The sequence below is a fragment of the Otolemur garnettii genome, unplaced genomic scaffold (assembly GCF_000181295.1).
Source record: "Otolemur garnettii isolate 467f Iridium unplaced genomic scaffold, OtoGar3 scaffold00170, whole genome shotgun sequence".
Taxonomy (NCBI): Eukaryota; Metazoa; Chordata; class Mammalia; order Primates; family Galagidae; genus Otolemur; species Otolemur garnettii.
The window spans coordinates 3597641-3611084 of record NW_003852565.1 but is presented as its reverse complement, the minus strand read 5'-3'; the positions used below and the strand labels follow the sequence as shown (position 1 = coordinate 3611084).

The window sequence follows — 13444 nt, the reverse complement described above, 5'->3', positions numbered from 1 at the left end:
TCATGTCCATCAGCACCATACTATAGAATAAGGAGCCTGTGATTGAGGTCCTAAGCAGCCAAGTTCAAGTTCCCTGGCCGCTAAAAGATCCACATCTCTAAGAAGTGGGGCTTTACCAAGTTTAATGCAAATGAATCTGAAGACCTGATGAGTGGCTGAGAAGCAGCTCATCCCAGATGGCTGTGGGGTCAGATATATCCCTAATAATCGTGGCCACCTGGACAAGTGGCGGGCCCTGTACTCATGAGGACTTACACTATGCTGCTTCTCATTTGTGCCTACCAATAATAAAGTCTACTTCCTGTCCAAAAAAAAAAAAAGAAAACCTTTAATAAGAGTGTTCAACTTTGTTCCTTTTTGCCACACATTGGAAGAATAACAATGGTCTCGGGCCACACATTAAATACACAAACACTAATGAGAGGTGATGAGCAGAAGAAAAGGTCTGTGCATGCTTTTCACGATACCCAACACCAAAGACAAGCAAAACGGTCCTCATATAATCTGAAACTGGACACTCCTGTCTACAATAAGAAAGCAATCAACCTAATTAAAATGTAACAGGTTGGATGTGGTGGTGGCTCATGACTATAATCACAGCAGTTTGGGATCACCATATTGGCAGATTGCTTTAAGTCAGGAGTTTGAGACCAGCTACGCAGTAAGACATCATCTACAAAAGGACAAAATTTTAAATGCCAAACCTTTAAAGTCACCTCACAAAAGAAGATATATAGATGGCAATTAAAGCACAGTATGTCACACATAACATCACCAGGAAAATGCAAACTTAAAATGTGATACCCTCTACTACATACACACCTATTAGAATAGCCAAAATCCAGAACGCTGATAACACCAAATGCAAGTGAGGATGTGAAGCAACTCTCATTCGCTGCTGGTAAAAATACAGAAAGGGTACAGTCACTTCCAAAGACAGCTGGGCCATTCTTTCAAAGCTAAACATACTTATACCATTAGACATAGCAGTTCTGCGTCTTGGTATTTACCCAAAGTGGCTGAAAACTTTAGTACAATCAAAAACCTACACATGGATTTTTACAGCAGCTTTATTCATAATAGCAACACATGGAACAAACCAAGATGTCCTTTATTAGTTCAATGAATAAACTGTGATACATCCAGAAATGAGATATGTACCACTAAAAGAGAGATGCAAACAATCTCTGACAAAAACCATGGAGAAAACTTAAACGCATATCACTACATGGTAGTCAATCTGAAAAGGTTACATACTATATGATTCTCAATATGTGACATTCTGGAAAAGGCAAAACTGTGGAGATGTAAACAGATCAGAGGTTGCCAAAGGATGGGCAAGGTGAAGAGGGATAAACAGGCAAACACAAATGACTTCTAAGGCAGTGAAAATACTCTGTATGATAACATAAAGGTGGATTATGTGTCATTATACTTTGTGCAAAGCTGCAGACTAAATCCTAATATAAACTATGGACTTTGGGTAATTATAATGTATTAATGTAATACCACTGACTGTAACACATGTACCACTCTGTTGGGGGATGCTGAAAATGGAAAAGTTTAAAAGAAGACAAAAACGTCATGATTCCACTTCTATGATGTATCTGAAATCTACAGAAGGTGCCAAAAATATGTATACACATTTTAAGGAAAAAAATATACCAAAATTGTAAAACTGAAATTACAAGAGATACAAGATAACAAATGTTACTGGTATATATTGAGTATTACAATCTTTTTTTGGCAGTTTTGGCTGGGGCTGGGCTTGAACCCAACACCCTGATATATGGGGCTGGCACCTACTCCTTGGGCCACAGGTGCCACTCTTGAGTATTACAATCTTAATACAGTTTTCCTTTCTTAAAATTGTATATACACTCTTTTGGCACCCCTTGTAGTTCAATTTTAGAAATTGAAAGTAAAGTAGTATTTGTCAAGAGCTAAGAAGAGGGCAAAACCAGAACTGCTCAATGGATATAGAGTTTCAGTTTTGCAACACAGAAGAGTTCTAGAGATCTTCTAAACAACAATGTGCAGTTAACACTACTGCACTGTACACTTAAAATCATTAACATGGTAAACTTTGGTTTTTTTACCATTTTTTTTTTTAAATCTGAGTTTTTTTCTTTACTTCTTATATAAATAAACTGGCATAAACTTGTTTTCTCCTTATCAATTAATATATGCTTCTCTAGAGGGTAAAGGACATGTTAAACAGTACTGTTTATTCAATCTGAGAAATAAATGCCAGGAATTAGATGAACCAGAGGGTTGATGTTCTTTAGAAGAAAGTAGAGGGCCTACAGAACATGTTCAAAGAGAAGGTAGATGACATGGAGTGAGGAAAAACAAGTTTAGAAAACAAGAACACATTTAAAAACTGCAATCTAAGGTAAGGTGTTTTTCTTAAAGGTTACAGGGATAAAAAGAGTTCTGGCTGGCATACCCATAGATGTGGGAAACAGCAGGGACACAGAGGTGAATATTATTGCAGATAAAATAGTTGAGACATTAAGATGCTAGGGAGTTAGGGGTTAATCATATCAACAAAGATGGCAGCAGATCTGAAGTACAGTGAAAGGGCATGAGAGTTCAGGTATCAGCCTTCAATGACTAAGAAACTGAGAGCTTGCTAGATGATAAAGATAAAGGATGATATAGCGAGAAAGCACAAGCTTCAGAGGATAAGGGTTATGCTAAGAGAATATCAAGAATACTCAAAAGGAGTGAAGAGCAGTAACAACAGTGTATGGGAAAAGAATTATGTCCACAGCTTACTGCACCTATAACCTACCTTCTGTATCTGTAATATACAATCTTTTCTAGGTAAGTCACCAGTTTTCACTATTAATACTTATTTCCCTGATTTTGCTAAGAAATACAGGAATTTAGGAAATTATTGACTTTGGACACTATTTCCTGGTTTTTCCTTTCTCTAGCTTTCACAAACTTCCCTTTCAACTCAAGAAAATGTCTAATAGCTGATCTCTGAAATGTGCAGATATTTCTAGTTTCAATCTCTCTTTGGCCAGGTGCAGTGGCTCATGCCTATAATCCTAATAATCCAGGAGGCCAAGGTGGGAAGATCCCAAGCTTAGCCTAAGCAACAGCAAAACCCTGTCTCTACTAAAAATATAAAAATTAGCCAGGCATGTAGTAGGCACCTGTAGTCTCAGCAACTCAGGAGGCTGAGGCAAAAGGATCACTTAAACCCAGCAGTTTGAGGTTGCAGTGAGCTATGATGATGCCACAGTACTCTAGCCTGGCAACAGAGTGAGAAAAAAAATAAGAAAATACTAATAAAAATAATAAAAGAAATCTAGCAAGCCAGACTGGGTAACAGAGTGAGACTCTGTCTGCAAAATTAATTCATTAATTTCTCTTCAGACAGTCTCATCTTCTTTCAAGGATCGCACAACAACTAAATGTCTTCCAAATGTCTACTTTGGTATAGATCAAACTCTGCTTGACAAATTAAAACTATTCTAGGTTCTCAGGCTATCTAAAATGGGCTCTTCGAGAAACTTAATGTTTAAAGAAGAAGAAAGTCAGATGAATTCACATCACAGGGATGACTACAAAAAAAAAAAAAAGAAAGAAGTGAATCACAAAAGATGACTAAGAGCTCATGACACAAACAGTAGGAAGAACCCTTCAGATAGAGAGGAAAATGAGTCAGGGTATGGGGACTAAGAACACAGTATCATAGAGCAACTGCAGGCATTTAAGAACTTAAAAGTTAAAGAAAAGGTTCAATAAATATTAAATGAGAGGGAGAAGCCAGAGCATGGAAGACATCTCAAGCCATAAAAGGAATTCTTATGTTGGTGAACAGAAGAGTAGTCTAATAAAAGCTACTAACCTTCTCATAAAAATGCTTCAGCAGTGCATACATTTTCTTTCTGAAAATTCATAAACCACTAGATAAGAACCAATGCAGTAGGAATCACTGCAGTGTTTTTCAATCTTTTTTATCTCATGGCACATTTGAACCTACAGTTAAACTTTCACATTAAGCACATTTAAATGATGTTGATTTAAAAAGGAGTCAAAGAAAGAATATAAATTAGTATGCTTTGAACTTTCTAAAGTAAGTTTTCGCAGCACACCTAAGATCCTCTCACAACATACCAGTTGAATATCACTGCACTAAAAGGTTTTTAAGCAGCTAAGTTACATTTATGTCTCTACAATAATTCCATTTTCAAAACTGGCACCAAAGCAAGCACAACTGAAGGAAGGCAATCTAGTAATGGTTACTGGAATAGTACAGGCAAAGGATGAATTGGCAGCAAGAACAAAGAGAATGAAACTGACTCAACAAATAGTTAACAACAGTTTGTAGCAGGTAGTATATGTATAAAGTAGAAGAGCCAGAGATAATGCCTAGGCTTCTGGTACAAGCGGCAAGGTATTGCTAACAAGGTCAGATGTTAAAAACAAGAACAATGAGTATTCATCAACATTTATAGAGTGAGTTATGTACATTATGTCATTTGATCCTCATAAGCTAAGAGGGAGACAGCAGTTAGAACAACTCAATGAATCAAAAGGTTGTGCTAACCTGGGGCAATGGCACACCTATACCTTCAATGATCTTTTTTGGCTTTGAATCTTATTTATATTTGACAAGCTCTATAGTTACTAGAGATAAACTATTCTTATTAATGTTTTCTAAAATCTTTTTGAAGCAAATAAATAAAATTCCAAATTCACAGTGATTCTAAAAATCTTTCTTTAGATTACATAACTCATTCCACTTTCTGAGAAGACTCAGTCTGACCCAATCCATCTACTCAACGTATCACTACCATCACCAAAAGGAAATCCAAAAATTGACCCAAGAAACAAATGAAAGAGATGATATTAGAAAGAATGCATCAGAGCTTAAAAATTGAAGGAGTCATTAAGATAGTTTCAAAAGCAGTGAACAGTTTTAACAACAGATCAGAACATGGAGAAGAAAGAATCTCAGAGCTAGAAGACAAGGCTCTTTTGCTAAACCAGTCATTTAAAGAGGCAGAAGAAAAGAGTAAAACCAGAGCAATCTGCGCTAGGGGACTTCACAGTGTATGAACATTCAAATTACAAGTATCCCTGAAGGAAAAGAAGAGCTACCCAAAGGTATAGAAGCCCTACTGGAGGATATCCTAACTGAAAATTTCCCAAGCATCACCAAAGATTCAGATATACTCTTTTTAGATGGATATTGAATCCTAGTTCATCTCCATCAAAAAGCATCTTCTAGACACACTATAATAAGCCTGGCCAAAATCAAAATGAAAGAGAAAATTCTGCAAGCAGCCGAGAGTAAGCACCAACTGACCAACATGGGGAAATCCATCTGGGTGACAGTGGATTTTTCAGGTGAAACTTCACAAGCCAGCAGTACACCAGCTCCCACTTTCAATATACTCAAACAAAACAACTTCCAGCCTAGAGTTCTGTATCCTGCTAAACTAAGTTTCATATTTGATAGAAAAATCAAATCTTCTACAGACAAGCAATCACCGAGGAAATCAGCAACTACAGGACCAGCTCTGCAGGAAGTACTCAGACTCATTATACACAGACCATCACAATGGACTACTAGCAAAGTAAAGACACCCAGAAACTAAAGGTCAAAGCCTAGTTTCCACAATGGCCCAAGCCATAAAACCTGGTGACAGATCTCTACAAAACAAGATGAACAGAACTCTACCATATTTATCAATTCTCTCAATAAATGTGAATTGCTTGAATTTCCCACTGAAGAGGCACAGGCTGGCTGATGGAATAAAAAAAGGATAAGCCAACTATATGCTCCCTTCAGGAAACACATCTAACCTCTAAGGATAAAGCAAGACTCAGGGTGAAAGATTGGTAAACAGGATTTCAGGCAAATGGAAATCAGAAGAAATCAGGGGTCACAATCTTATTTGCAGATTTAAAGCAACAAAAGAAAGACAAAGATAGACACTATATACTAGTAAAAGGAATACAAGAAGAAGATATTATAATCCTAAACATGACCCTAGAATGACTGAGTATAATAAATATATACAGAACATACTATCCCAATATTACTTGGTATGTGGTTCTTCTTGTCAGCTCATGGATAATTCCCCAAAATTGACCATATCCTAGGACACAAATCAAATCTCAACAAATTTAAAAGAGTAGAAACTATACCATGTATCTTTTCAAGCCACAATGGAATAAGGGAAGAACTAAACTCCAACAAAAATCTTCATCCCCACACAAAGCCACGGAAACTAAGCAGCCTTATGTTGAACAATAGCTGGGTCAAGGAGAAGGTAAAGAAAGAAATGATTAGATTTCTTGAACAAAATGACAATGAAGCAACAAGCTACCAAAACCTGTGGGATACTGCAAGAGCAGTTGTAAGAGGAAAATTTATCACATTAGTCGGCCATGTCCAAAAAGCAAAGAGAGAACAAACCAAAGAGAAATCCAATCTCAAACCTAGATGAAAAGAAATAATCAACATTAGATCAGAATTAAATGCAATTGGCTCGGAGCCTGTGGCTCAAGCAGCTAAGGCGCCAGCCACATACACCTAAGGTGGCAGGTTCGAATCCCCAGCCCGGGCCCACCAAACAACAATGATGGCTGCAACCAAAAAAATGGCCAGGTGTTGTGGCAGGCGCCTGTGGTCCCAGCTACTTGGGAAGCTGAGGCAGGAGACTCGCTTGAGCCCAAGAGTTGGAGGTTGCTGTGAGCTGTGAGGCCATGGCACTTTACCCAGGGGATAGCTTGAGGCTCTGTCTCAAAAAAAAAAAAAAAAGAATTAAATGCAATTAAGAACAAAACCATTCAGAAAATTGATGAAACAAAAAGCTGGTTCTTTGAAAAGATAAATAAAATAGATAAACTTTGGCCAGACTAGAAACAGAAAAGTAACATTCCTAATAACTTTAATCAGAAACAAAAAAGGGGAAATAAAAACAGATACCACAGAAATACAAAAGATCATACCTGACTACTATCAAAAACTATGGCCAGAAATTTGAAAATGTGGAGAAAATGGACCAATATCTGGAAAAACGCTATCTCCCTAGACTTAACTAGGAAGACTAAGAACTCATGAACAGACCACTACCAAGCACTGAAATTGTAACAATAAAAAAGCTTCCAATAAAATAAAAAGTCCTAGACCAGTTTCACATGAGAATTATAACAAACCTTCAAAGAAAATCTCATACCTATATTGCAGAACCTACTCCAAAATATGGGGAAAGAAGGAACACTTCCCAACACACTCTATGATGCAAATATCACCCTGATATTCAAACCAGGAAAGGATCCAACAAAACAGGAAAACTATAGTCCAATTTCACTAATGAATATCAATGCAAAAATAATCAAATGCTAGCAAATAGAATACAGCTACACTTTTAAAACATTGTACATCACAATCAGCTGGGCTTTATCCCCCAAGATGCAAGGCTGGTTCAACATATGCAAATCCATAAACATGAAAAGAAGCAAAAATAAAGACCACATGATCCTCTCAAAAGAGGCAGAAAAGGTATTCAACAAAATCCAGCATTCTTTTCTGACAACATCACTTAAGAAAATCGGTACAGATGAAATGTTTCTTAAACTCACAGAAGCCATTTACAACAAACCCACAGCCAATTTCATACTGAGCAAAGTAAGACTGATTCCACTTAGAAGTGAAATCAAACAAGGATGCCCACTATCACCACTACTGTTCAAAACAGTGCTGGAAGTTCTAGCCAATGCAATCAGGCAAGAAAAGGATATTAAAAGCATCCAAATGGGGACAGAGGAGGTCCACTTTTCACTCTTCGTTGATGATATAATCTTGTAGTTAGAAAACCCCAGGGATTCAACAATGAGACTCCTGGAAGTGATCAAGAATACAGTAATGGGAGGCGAGGTGAGTGGACTGCCTAAGCTCACAAGCTCAAGACCAGCCTGAGCAAGAGCAAGATCCCATCTCTAAAAAACACCCTCCCAGCTACTTGGGAAGCTGAGGCCAGAGGTTCACTTGTGCCCAACAGTTTGAGGTTGCTGTGAGCTAAGATACCACAGCACTCAACTGAAGATAACCAAATGAGACTCTGTCTTAAAAAAAAAAAAAAAAAAGTACAGTAATATTTTAGGATCCAAAATCAATGTACACAAATCAGTGGCCTTCATGTATGCCATTATCAGTTAAGCTGAGAATCAAATCAAATAAACAATATCCTGCAGAGACTTCAGGTTTACCAGACTTTACCAGACTTCAGTTTATACACTATAAGTTTATAGTGATCAAAATAGTATGGTACTGGCACAAAAATAGAGGCATAGATCTATGGAACAGAATGGAGAACCTAGAGATGAAACCAAAGAAAAACTGGGAAAAAGAATCCTATTTAATAAATTGTTCTGGGAGAACAGGTTAGCCACATATGAAAGACTGAAACCAGACCTACACTTCTCCCTATAAAACTTGACTTCATGATGGTAAAAGATTTAAATCTAAGGCATGAAGATAAAAACTCTAGAAGAAAGTGTGGGAAAAACTCTTGACAATATCAGCCTGGGGAAAGATTTTATGAAGAAGACCTCATTGGCAATCACAGCAACATCAAAAATAAATAAATGGGACATGACCAAGCTTTTTTAAAACATAGGCACAATTAAGGACACAAAAAACAAAGCAAACAGACAACCTTCTAAATGCGAAAAGATATTCACGTTATGAATCTGACAAAGTGTTAATAACTGGAATTCACAGAGAACCCAAACTAATCAACAAGGAAAGAGTAAACAATCCCATTTATCACTGGGCAAGAGACAGGAACAGAGCCTTGTCCCAAGAAGACAGACCAATGGACAACAAACACATGAAAACATGCTCATCATCCCTATCATCAGAGAAATGGATATCAAAATCACTCTGAGGTATCACCTAACCCCAGTTCTTATATCTCAAAGTCCCAAAGCTACAGATGCTGAAGTAGTATGGAGAGAAGGGAATGCTGCTGGTAAGAATGCAAACTAATACAGCCCCTTTGGAAAAAGGGGTCAGGCCCCAGGACTGTCCGGGTCTTCCCCCAGGCTTATCCATTGTCCGGATGCCAACCACTGTGCTATATGGCTTAGGAACAATCACCCTTAGGTGCCTGAGGGCTATTGGCCCTTAGCAGAAAAGAGAGAGAGGGAAACAGTCTTCACGGGAGAGAAACAGTCTCAATAGGAGAGTAAATCTTAGCAGTCTTCTTAAAAGGGCCTCAGGCAGAGGCCCTCCAAGCAGGAGAGAAAAAGTCAAGAGTGAGGGAGTCCCTGAAAGAATAAGAATGCCTCCCCCCCCGCCCCCGCCCCCTTCAACTGACCTCTCCTGCTGCTTTTTACAGAAGTGGTCCTGTGGCTTATTTTCACAGGGACAGGGTAGAGACTACCAGTCACTGATGCTCTCATCTCACTAGCTCTCCTGTAAAGGAGAGCCGAATCCCTTCCCCATGCCCTTATCACCAAGGAACTGTATTACCAAGATGTTACAGGTGTTTCTTGTAGTTACAAAGTATTCTGAGCTTAGCTCCTGCTTCTCCTTTCCTTGAGTTGCTACAAAAAAGCAGCTCTTAATTCTCTCTTTTTCTTTGGTCTGCTACAAAAAAAGTATGGAGAATCCTTAAAGAGCTAAAAGTAAACCTTTCATTTGATCTTACAATCTCATCACTAGGTGTCTACCAAGAAGAAATCATTTTACCATAAGAACATTTTCACTAGAATGTTTTTCACAGATCAATTCACAATTCCCAAGATGTGAAAACAACTCAAGTGCCCATCAACTCAGAAATGGTTAAGTAAACTAAGGTATATATACCATGGAATACGATTCAGCCATAAAAAAGAGACTTTACATCACTTAGAACATCCTACTAAGTAAAGTATCACAAGAATGGAAAAACAATGGCTGGGCGCCTGTGGCTCAAGCAGCTAAGGTGCCAGCCACATACACCTAAGGTGGCGGGTTCGAATCCCCAGCCCGGGCCCGCCAAACAACAAAGATGGCTGCAACCAAAAAATGGCCAGGCATTGTGGCGGGCGCCTGTAGTCCCAGCTACTTGGGAGGCTGAGGCAGGAGACTCGCTTGAGCCCAGGAGTTGGAGGTTGCTGTGAGCATGATGCCATGGCACTCTACCCAGGGGGATAGCTTGAGGCTCCGTCACAAAAAAAAAAAAAAAAAAAGGAAAAACAAGCACCTAGTGTACTCAATACTAATATGAAACTACTAGATAAAGAACTACATGCCCACATAGGGAAAAAAAAATACAATTAAATTCAAGTAGAGGGGAAGGGCAAAGAAGATTTGGTAAGTTCTCGCCCAAGAGGCACAATGTAGGGGTATATGGCACACTTCCTGGGTAAAAAGGCTCAACTACAACTTGGCCTTCACCTAACAAATGCAAAAAATGTAGCCTAATCATTTGTACTCTTACATTAATCTGAAATTTTAAAAAAAAAGTCTGGTGTAGAAGGCATAGATCATAGGCATTAATCATCTGCTTTTCTTGTTTTTGATCATTTCAAAGTCCATGTTACATAAAATGAAAAAGTAATTTTAAGACTTGAAAACCCAATTTGCTGTGATATCTTTGGGCTAACCAGACAACTCAATCTCTTGATGTGTCAGTAAACAAGTCCTTTAAGGCCCTTATGAAGAGGCTTGGTGCCTGTAGCACAGTGGTTATGACGCCAGCCACAAACACCAAGGGTGGTGGGTTTGAACCCAGCCCGGGGCCAGCTAAACAACTCCAACAAAAAAATAGCTGGGCCTTGTGGTCAGTGCCTATAGCCCCAGCTTGGGAGGCTGAGGCAAGAGAATAGCTTAAGCCCACGAGTTTGAGGTTGCTGTGAACTGTGATGCCATGGCACTCTACTGAGGGCAACATAATGAGACTCTGAGCCCTCATGAAGTAATGAGTTGACATGACAGATACAGTTAGCTGGTAATGATTTAACACTTACAGGCAGAATCAAAAAAGCATCCATCACCCAGGTTTGTGATTGGACTGAGAAAAATGCGGCATCAACAATGCTATGGGTAGAACTGAGGATAATTAACAATGAACTGAAATTAACCAGAATAAGGAAAATGACTCTTCAGAAGAAGCCAGGAAAGTATAAATTAAAGACGATACTTTTGCTATCAACAATGATAAAAATATGATAAATATCATAAATTTGTTACTAGTGCATAAAATTTCTCGTATCTTGTTTCTGTTTTTGGGTTTTGTAATTTGTTACATAAAATGTCTTGTACCATGTTTAAAAATAAATGCTAAAATTCCTTTAGCATTTAAAAACAAGTGCCTAAATGTAACAAAGAAAAATTTGAATTAAAAAATTAAAACAGGCTCGGTGCCTGTGGCTCAAGTGGCTAAGGCACTAGTCACATAGACCTAAAGTGGTGGGTTTGAATCCAGCCCCGGCCTGCCAAACAATGATGGCTGCAACCAAAAAATAGCCAGGTGCTGTGGCAGGCGCCTGTGGTCCCAGCTACTTGGGAGGCTGAGGCAAAAGACTCGCTTGAGCCCAGGAGTTGGAGGTTGCTGTGAGCTGTGATGTCACAGCACTCTACCCAGGGGGACAGCTTGAGGCTCTGTCTCAAAAAAAAAAAAAATTAAAACAAAGAGATACTTTTCCTGAAAGTTTGGGCCCAAATCATGGGTGCACATTATACACTGGGGCACGTGATACACAGCAATGTATATGGTATGGTATACTGTAAAGGTCAAAACAGATGGGAAACAACTTCCTGCTTTTGGCAAAATGTATAAATTGAATTCAAAATGTATAAAATGGTGGCTTTTCTCAGGGCACTATAGGTGTAAATGGCAAAAAGTGGTTAAATTATTTCTATTTTGAAGGTGGAGCCAACAATATTTGACAAAAATTTTATGCGAAGCATACACAAAGCAAAGATGCTTCTAAGGCTTTTGGCTACTCTGAAAAAAAAAAGCTGCTACTGATTGAGAGGACAAAAGATTACAAGATAAGTAGATTTGAAAGGATAGAAATCAAGAGTTCTACACTGGACATGTTAAATTTGAAAATCAGGCATCTAATTATTGGATAAATGAGTGGTATACAGTTCAAAGGATTAAGTTAGAGTTGAAGATGGCAAGATGAGATGCCAGGAGATGATTAAGTTCTTACCTAGAGAAAAAGATTGAAAAATACCTTTAGGTGTGGGTCATGAAGATTCCAACATTTAAAGTAAACTGAACAAGGACAGTCGTGGTGGCTCACACGTATACTCCTACCACTCTGGGAGGCAGAGGCAGGTGGATTGCCTGAGCTTATGGGTTCAGACCAGCCTGAGAAAGAATAAGACCTTGCCTCTAAAAATAGCCAGGTATTGTGGATGCCTGTAGTCCCCGCTACTTGGGAGGCTGAGGCAAGAGAATCACTTGAGCCTTGTGATTTTGAGGTTACTGTAAGCTATGACACCATAGAACTCTACAGAGGACAATAAAGTGAGACTCTATCTCAAAAAATAAAATAATAATAATAAACAGGCAACATTTATTTAAACTGCCTTGCTTTATTGAACCATAAAATCACTTGATACAATTATACACCTGAAAACATAACCTTATTGTGAGAAGTCTGAAGTTACTGCAAAATTGATTTGAAATCATTAAGAAAACTAAAGAGTCTAAATTAATACACACAAGAAGACTCTATTGCATGTTATTTATAGATTTAAACAAAATTCGGGGAGAATAAACCTCTAATTAAATTTAAAATTCTAGGTTGTATTAGTTCTATTTCTAGGCTTAATTACAAAATAGTATACTGTTGGTAAAATTTTTTATTATACTCTTTTATTCCCTAGGAAATAGGCAACACTAAGAATTTCTATGTTCCTTTTGTGTATATAAATTACTATCTAAAATACACCCAAGGTCTTCTCTAGTTCAAGTAACCATATGCAAATGTGTATCTAAGTACCAAAAAGCAAAATTCATGCTTCAATAACTGTGAGACCTTGCCATTAATGAACCTTCTTAGTTCTTAGGTAAAACCAAGAATCTTTCATAACCTATTTTACAAATGAGGGCTTACAATAAGAACAAACTGGGAGCTACTGACCTTATTGAACTTCTAGCTCGTTATGGTTTCTTCAGATATAGGAACCAAGAAATAGTGGCAGCCTTGAAGGCTTGGTACTATATTCCCATAGTAATTATGGCTGTAACTTTAGACAGCTCTTTGAGATACCAAGGCAGATGTAATTTCCTGTTACTATACTTTAACTTAGCAAGGATTAAACACGAAAGCATCATCTGGAAAGTTACGGCGGATATCCTATCACGTCTCACACACTCATTAACCTTGGTTTTTACTAACAAATGCAAGCTTCATCCAACCTTTTCTATTCTTTAATCTTGACTTATCCTCCCAATCTATTTCACAA

General features: G+C 38.1%; 1 protein-coding gene across 8 annotated transcripts in view; it reads right to left on the bottom strand.

Annotated features, from left to right (window-relative positions):
- The window catches only part of UBE3A (ubiquitin protein ligase E3A), a 120933-nt gene that overhangs the window by 37950 nt on the left and 69539 nt on the right, over nt 1-13444 (bottom strand). The gene's annotated exons all lie outside the window — the stretch shown is intronic.